Genomic DNA, 15,072 nt, shown 5'->3' with positions numbered 1-15,072 from the left:
TCAAGATGCCTTTCAATCCTGAAGACAGGGTCGTTTAGAATCAGCCAGATAATAGAAATAATGCCTGGTGTGAGCCAGAGTGATTAGGGTTGGCAGCAGCTCACTGGTAAAGAAAGTAAAAGAATACTACAGATAGTCTTAGCTGAAATAAAATCAAGGGGATTAGAGTTAACAGAAAACCTTGTTTTGGTTTGAGACTATGTTATCTGCTAGGAGCATTCATTATCAACATGTTCTAAAATAAATAAATGTCTTTTCACTAACAAGACATTGGGTAGAGATAAAGCATGTGTGGCAGTCTATCAAATACACAGGCAAATAGTCGACTTCCCTGGTTCATTTTTTTCTGCTCTTTGTTTGCTCCTTTCATTGCCTGGAAAGCCTGTTTCTCCAGGGACACATCTGCACTTGCAGTCACTTCAATACGGAAGATCATGGTGCCACTATCTTTCCTATTCCTTTTTTCCTCCCTATGTTGCTTTATTATTATTATTATTACTATTATTATTATTGTTATTATTTTCAAACATATAAAAGGAGACATCCTCCTAAATCAGTGGCTGTCTTGGGAAGAGCTGGAACAGAAGGAATATCACTCAAAGTCCCCTGAGCCCCTGTGAGCTGCAGTCTGGCTGTCAGCATCGTGGCAGATTTATGAGGATGGCCATGACCGGTTTGAAAGGGCAGAGGGGGGAGAACAAGAGATCCCAACCCATTAGTAATTCCCTGCAGGAAAGTGACAGAGCTGATGACATGCATGGAGGACACATTGCAGGAGATGAGCTGGGGGAGACATTCCCATGCAAGAGTGATTTCAGGCCACTTTTGGCTCCAAGATTGGTTTCCTCTAATGATCTATTTCTAGGCCTCCCATCCTTTAGCTTGTAATCTATTTTGTCACAACTGGTGCCAGATCTTCCAGCAGAAGAAAAGAATCCCGTGGAGATCAGTAAGTTTTGTGAACATGAGGGCTGCAGGTCTATGATGAATGAAGAGCAGAGCCCAGAACTGAAAAGATTGCCCAGAACTTGCAGCAGGACCAGGGGTATCACAGTGGATCACTGAACTACCCTGTGATGCCATAAATGTTACCTTTGCCACATCAGGCAGCCTCAGAAAAATAATGCAAAAAGAAGGGTAAGTGAACTGGGATATATAAAACAAATGCCAACCTTTCCAAGGTGGCAAATTATTTGCTTGGTTGGAGTTTTTAAATTTTTTGTTCTGAAGAATCCCACATAGAACCAGAGGTAAAGACGATAACGTTCCAAGGTAGTTTATTTTCTGATTATTTTGGTATTTATTCAGAATCTTTTATAATGACAATAAAGAGATCTCTTCCTACTGAAAACATAGGTAGAACTGGCTAGAATTGCTGAAATATCTTGTCAGACTTTCAGTGCAACACCCACACTTGGAGCTGCTATTTACAAGAGCAGTTGCCTTAACTACAAGGAAATGGAGATGCTTGGAAGTAACATGATCACAAGGAAAAGAAAAGCAGAAATAAAAATGGGTACAAGCCAGGAAAGGTGAGTGCAGGAGGTTGCAAAAGGGGAAAAGGACCTCAAATGCATTTTTTGCATAAATAGCCAAAACTAGAAGAAAACTTATTTTTATGGGACACTGAGGCCTAGTGTAAAGACCTGGGATAATTAGAAAAGTTTGTGAAATAGAGGCCCCTTATCTTAAAGGAGTGTCTGAACAGTGTTTGATGAACAGATAATCACACTGATTATTGTATACATATTTTTCTTTTCTGCTTTGGTGACTTAACTCATTTGAATGATTGTCCTGGTTTAGGGCCTAGGTAGAAGAGTCTGTAAGAAAGTGTGTAACATCTAGAGAGAGATAGATCCTTCCTTCCTTCCTTCCTTCCTTCCTTCCTTCCTTCCTTCCTTCCTTCCTTCCTTCCTTCCTTCCTTCCTTCCTTCCTTCCTTCCTTCCTTCCTTCCTTCCTTCCTTCCTTCCTTCCTTCCTTCCTTCCTTCCTTCCTTCCTTCCTTCCTTCCTTCCTTCCTTCCTTCCTTCCTTCCTTCCTTCCTTCCTTCCTTCCTTCCTTCCTTCCTTCCTTCCTTCCTTCCTTCCTTCCTGTTTTACTTTCTTCCCAGTATCCAGCTGGACCACACTTCTCACTGGCTATGGTGAGGCCCTTCTTGCTGCTGTTCAAACTCGGAGCCAAAAGGAGGTGTCCTTTTGCAGAAGTAGTTTGAATAAAGGAAACAGAGCTCCTCCTGAGCTGGAGCAGGGAGAGAGAGAAGTGCCATGAATGTTAAAAATGCCGGTCTATCCTAGAATGTCCCAAGGGAATATGAGCCCCTGCATAACCTGGGTACCTCTGGGCTTCATAGACCCAGCCCACTAAGCTCTGCTTTAGTGCAGCTCAGAGAGTTTGGTCCTTTTAATATGTCTTAGGCATCTTTATTTTGTTTCAATGTTCGATGTTCTGGAGGATCTGCCTTATGGCTGTGACAGGAAGAGCAAAAAAAGACTTTGGGGCCAAAACCTGCAGCAATTTTCACCAGGGAGAGTCGGTGTTATTCAGTTGGTTTTAGAGGAATTGCCTGGGGTTTGCACTTAGTATTTGTAATTAGAGCAGACTCTCTGTGATCAAGAGAGGACGAGTTCTTACAATGACCTGCTTCAGTACAGCTGTCAGTAGCGCTCTTCTGACTCCAAAGCAGAGTGTAGGGCCACGTACACTGCTGGGCTCACAGGTCATCATGATTTGGCTGTGATGTCTTCTATAACACAGTGGCAGAAGGCCTGGATGAGTTGCACTAGCGGATGTTTAATGCCAGATGCTGTGCCTGAGGGCATCATGGATCCTCCACTGCTCACTTTGAAACAGCTGCTAGGACACTGCAGCCACTCCATGGGGATGTACTAGGCATTTATTGCAAAGGTGGACAGTGAAAGGAAGAGGGAGGTTGGACAAAAGGATGGCAGGGAGTAGAGAGGAAGCCTTGAAGTCTACTGAGAAGTAAATGTGGTGTGGTTAAAATGATGAAGCTCTCACTGGAGCTGCTACTAAACCCACCACTGTATGTCTTCTTCTGTCCTTTTCTTCTGTTCATTTAGTTTATACATTTTTCCAGGCTGAGGCAAGCAACCTTGTGGGCTCTGGGTAAGGGTGGGTGTGTGGAGCCTGCCTGTGGTGCTAGTGGGACAAGGTTCTTCTCTGCACCGAAGGCTGGCAGAAAACTTAAAAAAAAGTACCAAGCATTTTTCTCTTTAATTAATGAAAAATTGCACCCTTTTTCTCCTACTGTCCTGCATACCTCCTTGCTGGAAGAAGAGCTGATTCCTGCGAGGCTGAAGAGTCTTGGTGTGATTGAGATGCAGTTGCCAGGCTGTGAGGTCTAAGAAGAGCTCCATGCTTTTTTTAAGCCTGCAGGCAGTTCTGTTGACTGACGCTACCCGAATGCTTTCCAGGAACGCTGACATATTCTCACGTTATCACTTTTCATGCAAACTTTCCCTGAGAGCCTGCTTCTCATTGCTCAGCAACGCATCAGGGGAGAAGGAAAGAGAGGAGAGCTGTCAAGGCACATCAGTCATTGTTGTGTTTGTACTGGAAGGTATATGCATAATGAAGGATAGTATTTTCTGGCTGCAGAAGGTTGTGATATCCCAGTGTGCAATGCCTGTGAGTGTATCTGGTATAGATGTGACAAGAGAGGATTTGTCTTGGGATACAGAGCCTTTTGCATCTGGTCCCTTGTGCAAATCAGGACAAGTTTGGCAGGGATTGAAAGTCCATATCATCTGGTGACCCAAATGAATAGTTCCAGATGGACTGGGGCCCTCATCACAGTTGGTGCCCTTATTGACTGGGGGGCCAAAGCTGAATGAAAGCAGAGATTCATCATGGAGAAGGTCTGTGTACCTTTGCTCATGCCCTGTGGATGAAGAACTTTAATTCCTCAGCTTTATTAATGTGTCACACTGCACAAACAATGGGCACTCCAATGTTGAACAGAAAGGCAAGAATATTTATGTGAGACTGAACCCACTCCAGTGCCAGGACTCTTCCCACTTCGGCAGTCCTTGCCCAACCCTGCTTCTTTGCAGGCTACTGTAGGGCTGTGAGACCATCTTTTCTCACAGGTAACAGGCACAGATCTTCCCCATGTACCTTAACTGCAAGGAATGACCATGCAGTTCTCCACTGCCTGTCGAGGAAGGCAGAGACTATGCCTGGGGGTCCTGGACACTGTTTTTTACCTCGGGTCAAGGTTTAGGAGAAAATAAATTTCCCCTTTGAGAGAATTATTGAGACATCTGAACTGAAAGTGAAACTCGAAAACATCTGTCAGCATGTCCAGAATTTTCCTCACAAGACAGAATGCAGCAGCCCTCCCCAATAGCCTGGCATGCCTGAACAGGGGATGCTTTTTTCCCCTCTGTCTTCCTCTATCTCTTTGTTAACAGGTAAAAACCTGTCCTAAGGGCTGGGCCTTTGTTGAAAAATACAGCTCAATTTAGAAAGAAAGCTTTGAGGAAACCCCAGCCTTTGGCAATCCCTAATGAATGTCCTAAAGGTCTGACCTTTTCCTCTGGGATACTCCTTCCCCTTTCCTGACCTAAGTAGGCAAGCAGTGCTGGGAGAAAAAATAGAGTGGAAAGCTTCTGAAGTCAGATATCCCAAGCACCACAAAGTACCCTTGCAAGACCTTGTTATAATCATTGCTTGCTTGCCCCATATGTCTGGCCATCCAAAAGGTTTAAGGAGTAACTGATCTGATAGCCTGTATGTGCCATTGATTTGTTAAGCTGAAGGTTTTTTTTTTCTTAAATCCTATTAACAATAGCATTTGCAGAAGGAATGCAGATTACCCAGGTCTAATTGTATATCATTTGCATGAAGAATGAATTAAAAAGCAGCTTTGCAACACATTGACTCGGGATGTTATTGAGCCATTGAAGTCTCACGGCTGTGAGGGTTGGAGCTATTTAATTAGTGGGGGTGGGGTGTGTGGCTGGAGAGAAAATAGCGGAAAAGAGGTGTTTTAATCAATGGAGCAGAGAAATAACAACTGTTAGAAGATGCAAGATTATTCCTTTCAGGCAAATAACCCAACCAAATAACTCAAGGTCCTACTCGATGAGAACTTTGCTGAATGAAAACCTGGTATTTGAATTGAAGGGAGACAGTCATTTGGGAGAGTTCAATGCTGGTGCTTTCCCAGGGCCAGATCTGTGGAGCTCTGCTCGGGAACTACCTTCAGTTAGGGGCACTCGTTGTTTTATTTTATATTTTTTCTTTCGGTTCATGCAGCCCAGACTGCACCCCGAAAGTCAGACAGGATGCTCCTGATGTCTCCTCTGGGTCTCTGACTGATCCCACAGCCAGGGGTGTGGGTGTGGGGCTGTCTGCAGGGCAGGAGCATTGTGGCTCATTGTCAGGCTTGCATGGTTGCTCCCAGCTGCAGCAGGGCAAAAATGGTGACAGAAGCACTTAAGCAAATGGGATGGGATCTCATAATTCTGTTCTTACCTGGCTCAAAGGCTGGCAAGGTGACTAAGGCATTTATTTTCCCTCTGTGAACTGTTAAGTCTCAGCTACAGAAGGGCTTTGCATGTTGCTTTTAGGCAGGGCTCGAATCTGGAACGTTTTTGTCACCTAAATATCTGCTTTTTTTACCTGACCATCAGGCTGCTGCACAGAGGGATATCTAAGGTCAGGTAACAGTAATGCTGCCAGAATTTTCAGGTCAACTTTCTCTTCCTTCAACAGATAACCACAGACACTACCCAAAACCCTTGTGATGCTCGATTTCTGTCCCTGTCATGTGCTGGGTAATAAGTGCCTCATCTCAGTACTATATTTCCCAAGGAAATATATGTTAATGCAAATAAGAATAAAAAACTGCACACATTTGAGGCAGAGTGTAGGATTTTTAAATGCCACAAGATCTTAGGTACAGCGATAGTAACTGAATTCCAATCATGGCAGAAAACAGATAGGCCATTAAAAATGATGGGTTATTCCTATGGCATATGCTTAAGCTACACGTTAAATTAATTGCATATCCATAGTCTAAGTTTCTTGGATACCAACATTTCTCTTTGCTTTTGGAGGGTCAGATTTTTTTTTTTTTTTTTTTGAAAGGCAACTCTCATCTAAAACCTTCTGAGAAGGCTGCCCTCTCAGATGCCAAACAGTCTTGTGGTATTTAATGAGAGGACAGCAACTTCTGGCAGACACTAAGGTATGTTAGGCCAAGCTCTTGAACATGGTATACTGAAAATGAAGCAGACACATTGTAGCTGGACCACACAACATGCATGTTTGTCACAATTCCATGAAAGCGACACTTGTGTAAATAAAACTGGCAACTATTGTAGAGGAATTACTTATTTATTCACTGCAATATTAATTGTGTAAGTTTCAACTACACCATCATCAGTCAATCTGAAATTCAGTTACCATATCAAACACAGTCTTTAAGGCAAAAGGAAAGTGGCACAAAATGGGAACTTCCTAGAAAAAACCCAAACTTCTAGGCCTACAAATGTGGACCATGAAGAAAACAATTTTGGCAATTACAAACTCATGATGAATCACATTAGTACTGAAACTTATCATCAAGAAACAGCTCCTCTCTGCTTCAGACCATGAGGTACAAACCAGACGTGTGTTTTCTTACCTCAATGTCAGCAGAGAGAAGCTGAGTGAATGTGGCTGATTTGTAACATGTCCTTTACTGCTGACAAGGATGGATGTGCAAGCACTTAATCTATAGTATTTCATGTAGCCCTACAGACTGAGGTCAAGCCTAGATGGAAGGACAGTATATTTCCTTTATGAGTCAGGCAGCTCTTTTAAATTGTAGCACATATTTTGACAGCACATGATAGTGGCTGATTCTCATCCCTACCTTTGTTCATAGCTTGCATCTAGCAGATTCATCCTGATACAGCCACCAGTCTGTGTCTATCAGTCTTGAAAAGGAGCTTTTGGGTTTGCTGTCGTGGAGTCAGGGAGCTGAGGGGAAGCAGGACTGAGAGGACCCTGAGAAGTTTTGCAGTCTTCCTTCCTGCTCTAGGTACAGTCCAAAGGAAAGTTCGTCTTGACAGGTGGTGATCTCTTATTGTTTGGAAAAGATGCCAGTGCAGAAGGTTGAAAGTCCAAGTAGCCTTATATAGACATATCATTAAAATGTTTTCCTAAATCTGAGCCTAGGTTGCAAACTGAGCCAGTTTCTTCTTGTGCTGCCTCACTGGAGCAGGAGAACAGCATACCACTGTCTTCTGTGAACAACTTTCTGCATACCAGAAGATGGTGATTTGGACAAAACAGGCTCAATTCTTTCAATACCTGATAAGTTGTGTTTACCAAATTTTTACCTTCCTATCTTGCTGTTCCTCTGGATTCCTTCCACTTTCCCTCTACCTTCAGCAAAGTGTTGTTCCTCCATCTGTGGCCTGCACTGTGCTGGTGGCAGGTGACAATGATCATACACTGCCTCATAAGCACCAGACCCATCCTTGAGGTACCACCCTCCCCTCAGCTCATGCTCAGCTTGTGGCTGGCTGCCCCAGCCCCCTGCCCCAGCACTGCTGCTGGACACATTGAGACTCCCCTTCCCTCCTCAGGGTGGCACTTGGCTTTGACCTTAGTGACAGTCAGCTGATGGAGTCCCCTCTGCTTCCTTTCCTTTCCTTTCCTTTCCTTTCCTTTCCTTTCCTTTCCTTTCCTTTCCTTTCCTTTCCTTTCCTTTCCTTTCCTTTCCTTTCCTTTCCTTTCCTTTCCTTTCCTTTCCTTTCCTTTCCTTTCCTTTCCTTTCCTTTCCTTTCCTTTCCTTTCCTTTCCTTTCCTTTCCTTTCCTTTCCTTTCCTTTCCTTTCCTTTCCTTTCCTTTCCTTTCCTTTCCTTTCCTTTCCTTTCCTTTCCTTTCCTTTCCTTTCCTTTTTCCATTTTCTTTTCCTTTTTCCATTTTCTTTTCCTTTTCTTTTTCTTTTTTAAATTCAACTTTTAATCCTGCAATACATTGAAGACCCTCCCAAATCTGTGGTTATTGAACATTTTAAAGTGTATTCCATATCTCATATCTCTGAAGGAATTGCTGACATACCAGAGCAGCCCCTTGAATAGGAGTTCTCTTTTCTCCCTTGGTGTTCCCTTCTAGTTTGACAAAGGACTGTTAATAATATTTTTTCTGAGCAGTGAAGCACCAAGGGAAGTCAGGCACTTCATTCTGGAGAGAAGCAGTCTTTCCCAGCTGCTCACAGTAATGCAAGTATAAACAGCTGGGCAAGCAGGACGGGCAGACATTTATGATAAATACTTGCCTCTCTCCCACTGCAAACATCATGGGGCATCCCTCTGATGTGTGCACACAATCCCAAGTAAAGGATTCAGTTTCTCTCTTGTGGTAAACTAAACATGAAATATTACATGTAAATATTAGAGATGTACCCTGATCTTTTAAAAATGAGTAAAATCCTTTGATGCTACAAACATTAATTAGAGGTTAATGCATAAATTATGTGATATCTTGAAGAACCCCAAATTTAATTCAACAATAAATGGTGTCAGTATTTCTTTGCTTCTCTAACAAAGATATTTGAATGCTGATTTGTGTAAAATCTGAAGCAAGCTCCAGCTATGCAGTTACTAAGATCATCTTCATAGAATATTATTCTATATATTATTCTATGTCCTCCACATTAAATCTAACCACTAACACAGACATGCACACAGCTCCATGTATATACAAACTTCATATTTTCTTCTGGGATAATCTGCCAAGAATGCTGTGGAATCTGTTACATCCTCTTTTATATTTGTAATTGTTTTTGAATCATTTTTGTGTTTGTTTGCTTATATCCTGCCTTGTAAAAAAACATCCGTTATTTCTTAAATTTAGCCTTCCCTGTTATAGAGGTGTATATTTTGCTAACAAGCTGTGACTACCCTCTCCTTCCTGCTAGCAAAATATGCACCTCTCTGTGATGTGAGGCAAACAGAAGAGCTTCTAAATTGAGACCTGGGTATCTGAAAAGGGATAAACTAAGGAATTCTCAATGGAGTTTTCTTTCAAAAGAATATTAGAAATGCATCTCACCTTCAAAGTTGTAAGAAATTATTTTAGATGTTAGTTACTATTAAGAAATACTCTTTCAACTTGGGCATGACACAAATAGAGAAACGAGGCTGAAGAGTGCAGTTAATTAAAGGCAAAGTAAAATGTTGAGAAATGGTTCAGGCAAGCCTGGGAGACTCCTGAGCAGTCTTAATGCTTGAGTCATGCTTTGTACACACCAATTAAGTCTGCATCAGCTATAACAAAAAAATTCCATACACCTATGTAATTTTTCATTTAGACTTTTTAACAGAGATAACGACCTTGGTACAGAACATTTTCGGGATATTAATGACAGAGTGGGGTTAATGGTCCTTGACTGCACCTTGAGCAATCCACACGTCTCAAATGGTTATGAATCCCCAAGGGCAAGACTGTGCCTCCAGAGTGAATTTTAGATATTATTTTAATCAATACAGGTTTATGCACTCATAAATTCTGCTATTATGATGCAAATAATTTCCGATATTAAGTAGCAATGTTCTGATATGTATTATGTGTTCACCTAAAGGTCCAGTGGTCTCCAATATATATGATTTTCATTTTTTAAAAACACTTTTCCTTTCTCATGTATCCAGAAGAGATGGTGTCATGAAACCTTGTGCACAGAGATTACTCAAAGTCTGGCCACAAGCACAGCTACAGATCTGTCTTCCCTATTCTTTCCTGCTACACCCATTTGCTGCAGTGTGTTCAATATGATATGTACATATCTTGTGAAATCTATAATTCTTAGGTACTGATAGAGTTCATCTCTGAAGGAAAGTTGCAGGTGATATGTGTTTTTTATGTAATGTCTTCTGCTTATCACTGCATCCAATTTTTAATGACACAAGGACTGCCTCAAGATTTTAAGCTATCAATGGTCATTAAATTACCTTTTTACTTTCTCTGACAGGGAAAAATGAAGACTACTGTTTGCTTTCTTTTCTGAAAAAATACAACAAAATCTTTTCAGATTCTGAACAATCATCACTGGAAGCAGAGCAGAGAGAATGAGATCAGACACAAGACTTGAGATTCTGTTTTATTGCATGCATGATGGGAAGCCAAGGGCTTGGAGCTGACCTTGGCAAAACACTTCAGCTCTCATTCCCTTACCTGCGTGTGCTTTGGTTCATTTCAAGCTTGTAAGCATCCTTTGCTCAAGAAATGTTGTGCTGGATCACTCAGGAGCATCTAGGCACCTGGAGTTCCCCCTTCAAAACTGCAGAGTCACGAAAGTAATTGGTGCCATGGAGGAGTCCAGAGCTGTGCTGTCTGAGATAGCTCAACTTCCTAAAACCTGTAAGGGTCCCCAGTACAGGCTCCCTTTGCACAAGAATGGGCTACCACATGGCAAGGATTTGAGATGTGTGCAAGCTGTAAATACTCACTCACAGAACAAATCCTGGGCAGCAACTTCTCCTCTGCCCAACTGGTTTTAGTGGGTCAAATTCTCACCTGATTCCAGTCAGCAGCTAAAATTTTAATGAATGAAAATTTGGTTGACAGCCTCTGATCTTTATATTATGCAATTTTATGACTTCTTAATTCCAACAAAACATGTCTCACTGCTCCAAACTGCTTGTTGTGATAACATAAGCAGGTTATGACAAAAAGCATTTTGTCATTCATCTCAGAAAAAAGTATGGGTAGAATACTGATCAGTAATATATAGCACTCTTTGTATTGCATTTGTATTTGTGCAACAATAAATACTCGAGATTTGTTGATAAATACCTTCATTTTCCAGACTCAATTACCATCATTCAATTAATCAGATTTTCTAGTTAGCACATTACATGGAGAAGCAGCCCCTGCATTCAGACACACAAATGACTGAAAATAACTTCCTGCTTTGAGATCCATGTGTCAGCATCTGTCAAATTGTCAACTAATTTTAAATTTTAATTAGTTGCAATTTTTTTTAAGCTCTTAATGCTTTCATTCCAGACAGAACTCCAGCCTTGAGCTGCAGGATTCCCTCTGTACCCTGTTTGCTCCTGCACTACCCTGCCTGGTGTAACTGTAACAGGAGCTGACCTGAATGTCCCAGGAAATGGTTAAATGTGGATGGGATCACCCATGAAAATAGGAGATGGAAATTTTCTCAACAGGAAAGGAGAATCAGGGGAACATGCTGGCAGCACAATGAGGAGACTTTGAATAGGAGAGCGTCTGTTGAATCTACCTGGGCTTTAGCACTGGACTGACTGAGCCATTGACCATCTCCCACTGCCAGGACAGCTGCCCTGAAGGTGTGCTGACCCCCGAGTGGCTCACGGGGCTGGGGACAGCACAAAGCCCCTGTGACCTGCTGGCTACAGAGCAAGAGCAGATGGACATCAGCACGGCCAGCACGGCGTCTCTGGGGGAAAATGTCTTCAAAATACTCTGCTGCAGGTGTGAAATGTGCACCCATCCACTGGCAAATTTTCAGGAGAAGCTATGGGTGTGTCATTGCCATAGTGTTCACACATAACATCTTGTAAAGTTAAAATCTTAATCCTGGCTTTACCCCTGCAAAGGGTCTCTAACACACATTTTATGTGTTAGCAAGCTCCCTCCCTATTACTGTGATTGAGTCTTAATAGCACTGGCTTTCATGATGATAGGGGGAGGGAAGTGACAACAGTGACCTTGAGGTAACAATAACCTTGCAGCACATAATGCCATTTATCACTGCATAGCTCCTTTCATTAGGAGTTCTGAAGCTGCCTCACAAAGATAGGCTTTTGCAGCACTGACACAGCGAAGCCCTAATCCCTTACTGGGACACTGTGATCGTATCACAATGCAAATCATTACCACCATACACTCCCCATATTGAAACAGTTTGATGTCTTTTGTTGAGGAAATTATCTAATTAATATTTTTCATAGTTTTCATCTTTAATCCCTGCTATTATCTTTTGCTGATATCTACCCATCTGTTTTTCTAAGCATTCACATTTTCTCTTTCATTATGTGTATAAACACACCCCTTTCTAAAGAAATGAGATGTATTGCTTTGTTTTTAATATCAAATCATTTTCTGCAGAAAAGATAAGCAAAAGACAATTCTCATTTGGTATATAAATAAATAAATGTAGTTGTTAAATTTTGCCTTCAGGTAGTTTACAAATGAAATCTTCTACTGGTCAATGCCTATGCAACCCTGTGAACTACAGTGCAATGTATCATGGAAAGATTTGCCACATCCAGATTTGTAACAATTCTGCTTACAGTGGACAAGAAATCATTTTATGAATTTATTTTCCAAACCCTATTGAGTGCTTGCTAAGACTGCCTTCTCGCAAAACTGTGACCTTTGTAAAAGCTAACCTATATTTTATCTCCCCTTATTTTATGGATACTGGATTCCCATTAATTTATTTATTCAGCCCCATCACATAGATTGCTCACCTGCATCCATCTCTGTGGCAGCAGCAACCTTGACAGTCCTGACTGCCAGAGGCCAAGGACTCCCTCAGATTAAATATGTGAGTCCCTGTGGTGAACCCAAGATGAATGCACCCTGTGTGCTGCATACAGCCCCTGCAGATGCCGAGCACTGGCAGAGGCAGCAGAGGGGGCTCAGGTGTGGTTAGGGTGCTCTCAGTGCTCGCTGGGATGTGGCTCAAGGAGAGCATGTGGTTCAGTGTGTCCACGAGTGAAGCATCTGCCTGCCACAGTGGCTGCCCTTGGTTTATTCTGGCTTCATCCTGATTAGCATCCAAGTAGCAGGAAAGGGGCTGGGAGTGGGGATTAAAAAGCATTTTTTTTTTTTTCCTAACTGAATCTAGGATGTTGAACTGTGTTAATGAAGAGCAGGTGAGCAAGTGGGTATGTGGCAAATATGCTCCAATATGGCTCTTCCAATTATCACTTTTAATTTACAGTTCCTGGCAGCATTTATTTATTCTCACTCAAGAGTCTCTGCTAACACCTTGCCAAAACAGAAAGCCTCCTTTTCAGAAAGGCAAACCTTTTCAGAAGTGACTGAAAGAGTTCTAAGGGAGACTAGGTGTCCTGATACCTTTGTCAGCTTTGCCACCCAGCCTGGACATGTCCCTGGATGCTACTGGGTGCCCCTGAGTGTTCCTGGGTGTCTGCCAAGGCACTCACTCCATGCTGCAGGGAGGGCAGAGTGGTGCAGTCACAGTGCAAGCTGCCCTCAGGGCAGTGGCCACACAAACATTCAGATGTTGCTGAAATGCTCCTCTAAAGTCTCCTGCCTGCCTGACTCATCCTGGCTTTCCAGGATGTAGGTGATGCCCAAACCCTCCCAGGGCAGTGAGGGAACTGCAGGGAGCAAGGGCAGCTGTGGACTCTCCCCACCTCTGCCCATCAGCTACATCGTGACTCAGATCCATGAATGAAGGTGTGTTCCAGTTGTGGGGGTCTCCTGGCTCTTCCCAGGGCTCTCCTCCATCCTGGCATAGCATAAGCACTGGCAAGCCCTGGCTTGTACACCTGCACAACCCTAGCAGCCCAGTTTGGAAGGTGGTCTGGGCTGATCTGCAGGTGCCAGGTGTGCAGTGCTACCAGAGACAGCCGTCCTTGCCCAGCCCTCAATCCCCAGCAAGCTGCTGTCCTGTCTATAATTGCAATATTACTGCTGGGCACACTCACAACAAGACAGAGTTTAATAGCTCCCATCATTTGTCTTTCACAGCAAGCTGCACATCCGAAATAGGGTGATTAGAGAAGGGCTGAGGGCTGGGAAGGGTCGCCTTGTTTCAGAGGGCACACACATAAAAGGCAGCTTTTACAATTTTGAGTACAGTAACATTTGCATGGCCATGCTTAATCTGGCAGTTATTTATTGCTCTGGGTTAGATAAAAACCTCCATGTAGAAAGGAATCGAGGCCTGAACTCAGTATGTGCCAAGATCCACAGATGGCCCTTTTCTCTGGCATGAGGGCTTGAGAAATGCAAGACAGACCTTCAGCATTCACAGGATTGCAGAACCTGTACCTGCTCCATACCTGCTCCATATCTGCTCCCTGAGTCTGGCTCCTGCACCCTCACCCAATGCAAAAATGGGATGGCAAACCAAAATGATGGCACAGGGGAGACCAGGAGTTCCCCAGTCCACAATATCAGGATCAACTTGGGAGTCCTTGAAGAGAGTTGGGATATGGATACAAGCAGCAAATCACAGAACTGGGGAGCGACCTATAGCAGAACATGTGTGTCTTCACCCCGAAAATGCAATCCCTCTCAAATGCATTCTCATGGTGGGGATTGTATAACCTAGAGCTGGAGGTAAGAAAAGAGCCATAGAGGCAGTTGTGCTGGGAGGTGGAGTCTGGAGCTATTTCTGAACTTGAATTCAATTAATCTGCATCAGTTTTTCAGAGAAGAATCTAGCTTTTAGGGAAGAAAATTCCCTGTGATCTTTTTTAAAAGGAGACATTTGAGTTTTCAGTTGGAAACAATGCTTTCCTTTAAAGAGTTTCCATAACATTCAATAGGCTATCCACATTGCCCATAGCCTAAAGACAGCTTTGTCTATTTTCTTTAATTGTCTCAGAAAATGGAAACTTTTAATTTTTGTATAGCACAAAATAATTATTTTTGAGCTAGCAAACTGGTGTCCCAATTACTCAGATAGCTGTTAAAGCCCAGCTGGGACTGAGGTTTAGTTTTGAAAAATGAGTGCTGGCCCTCGCAGGGTTGCAGGAAGAAAGATTAATCCTCCTGCTAGAGGGAAAAGAAGGACAGTAGAACCTAAAATTGTCAGGAGGCTTTAAAATACTCGAAGGATGTAATATATCTAATTTTCTATACATGCTTCTCATCTACATGGGGGTATATCAAACCTCCATATCTGAAAAAATAAGCAGAGGCACTTTCCTTTGGAGATCAGCAGTGGAGAGAGCTTCAGGGTTTCTTGACCAGAAACTGACATTTCTTGGGCTGAGGCACGCCCAGGTCAAGAGCCCTGATTGCAGGGACCACACCAAAGGTTACACTTTCCCTGGAGATGGTGGCCTTGGCCCTCACTTGAGCTGA

Source organism: Sturnus vulgaris, chromosome 3 (assembly GCF_052056855.1).
Source record: "Sturnus vulgaris isolate bStuVul1 chromosome 3, bStuVul1.hap1, whole genome shotgun sequence".
Classification (NCBI taxonomy): Eukaryota; Metazoa; Chordata; class Aves; order Passeriformes; family Sturnidae; genus Sturnus; species Sturnus vulgaris.
This window is presented reverse-complemented; position numbering follows the sequence as displayed.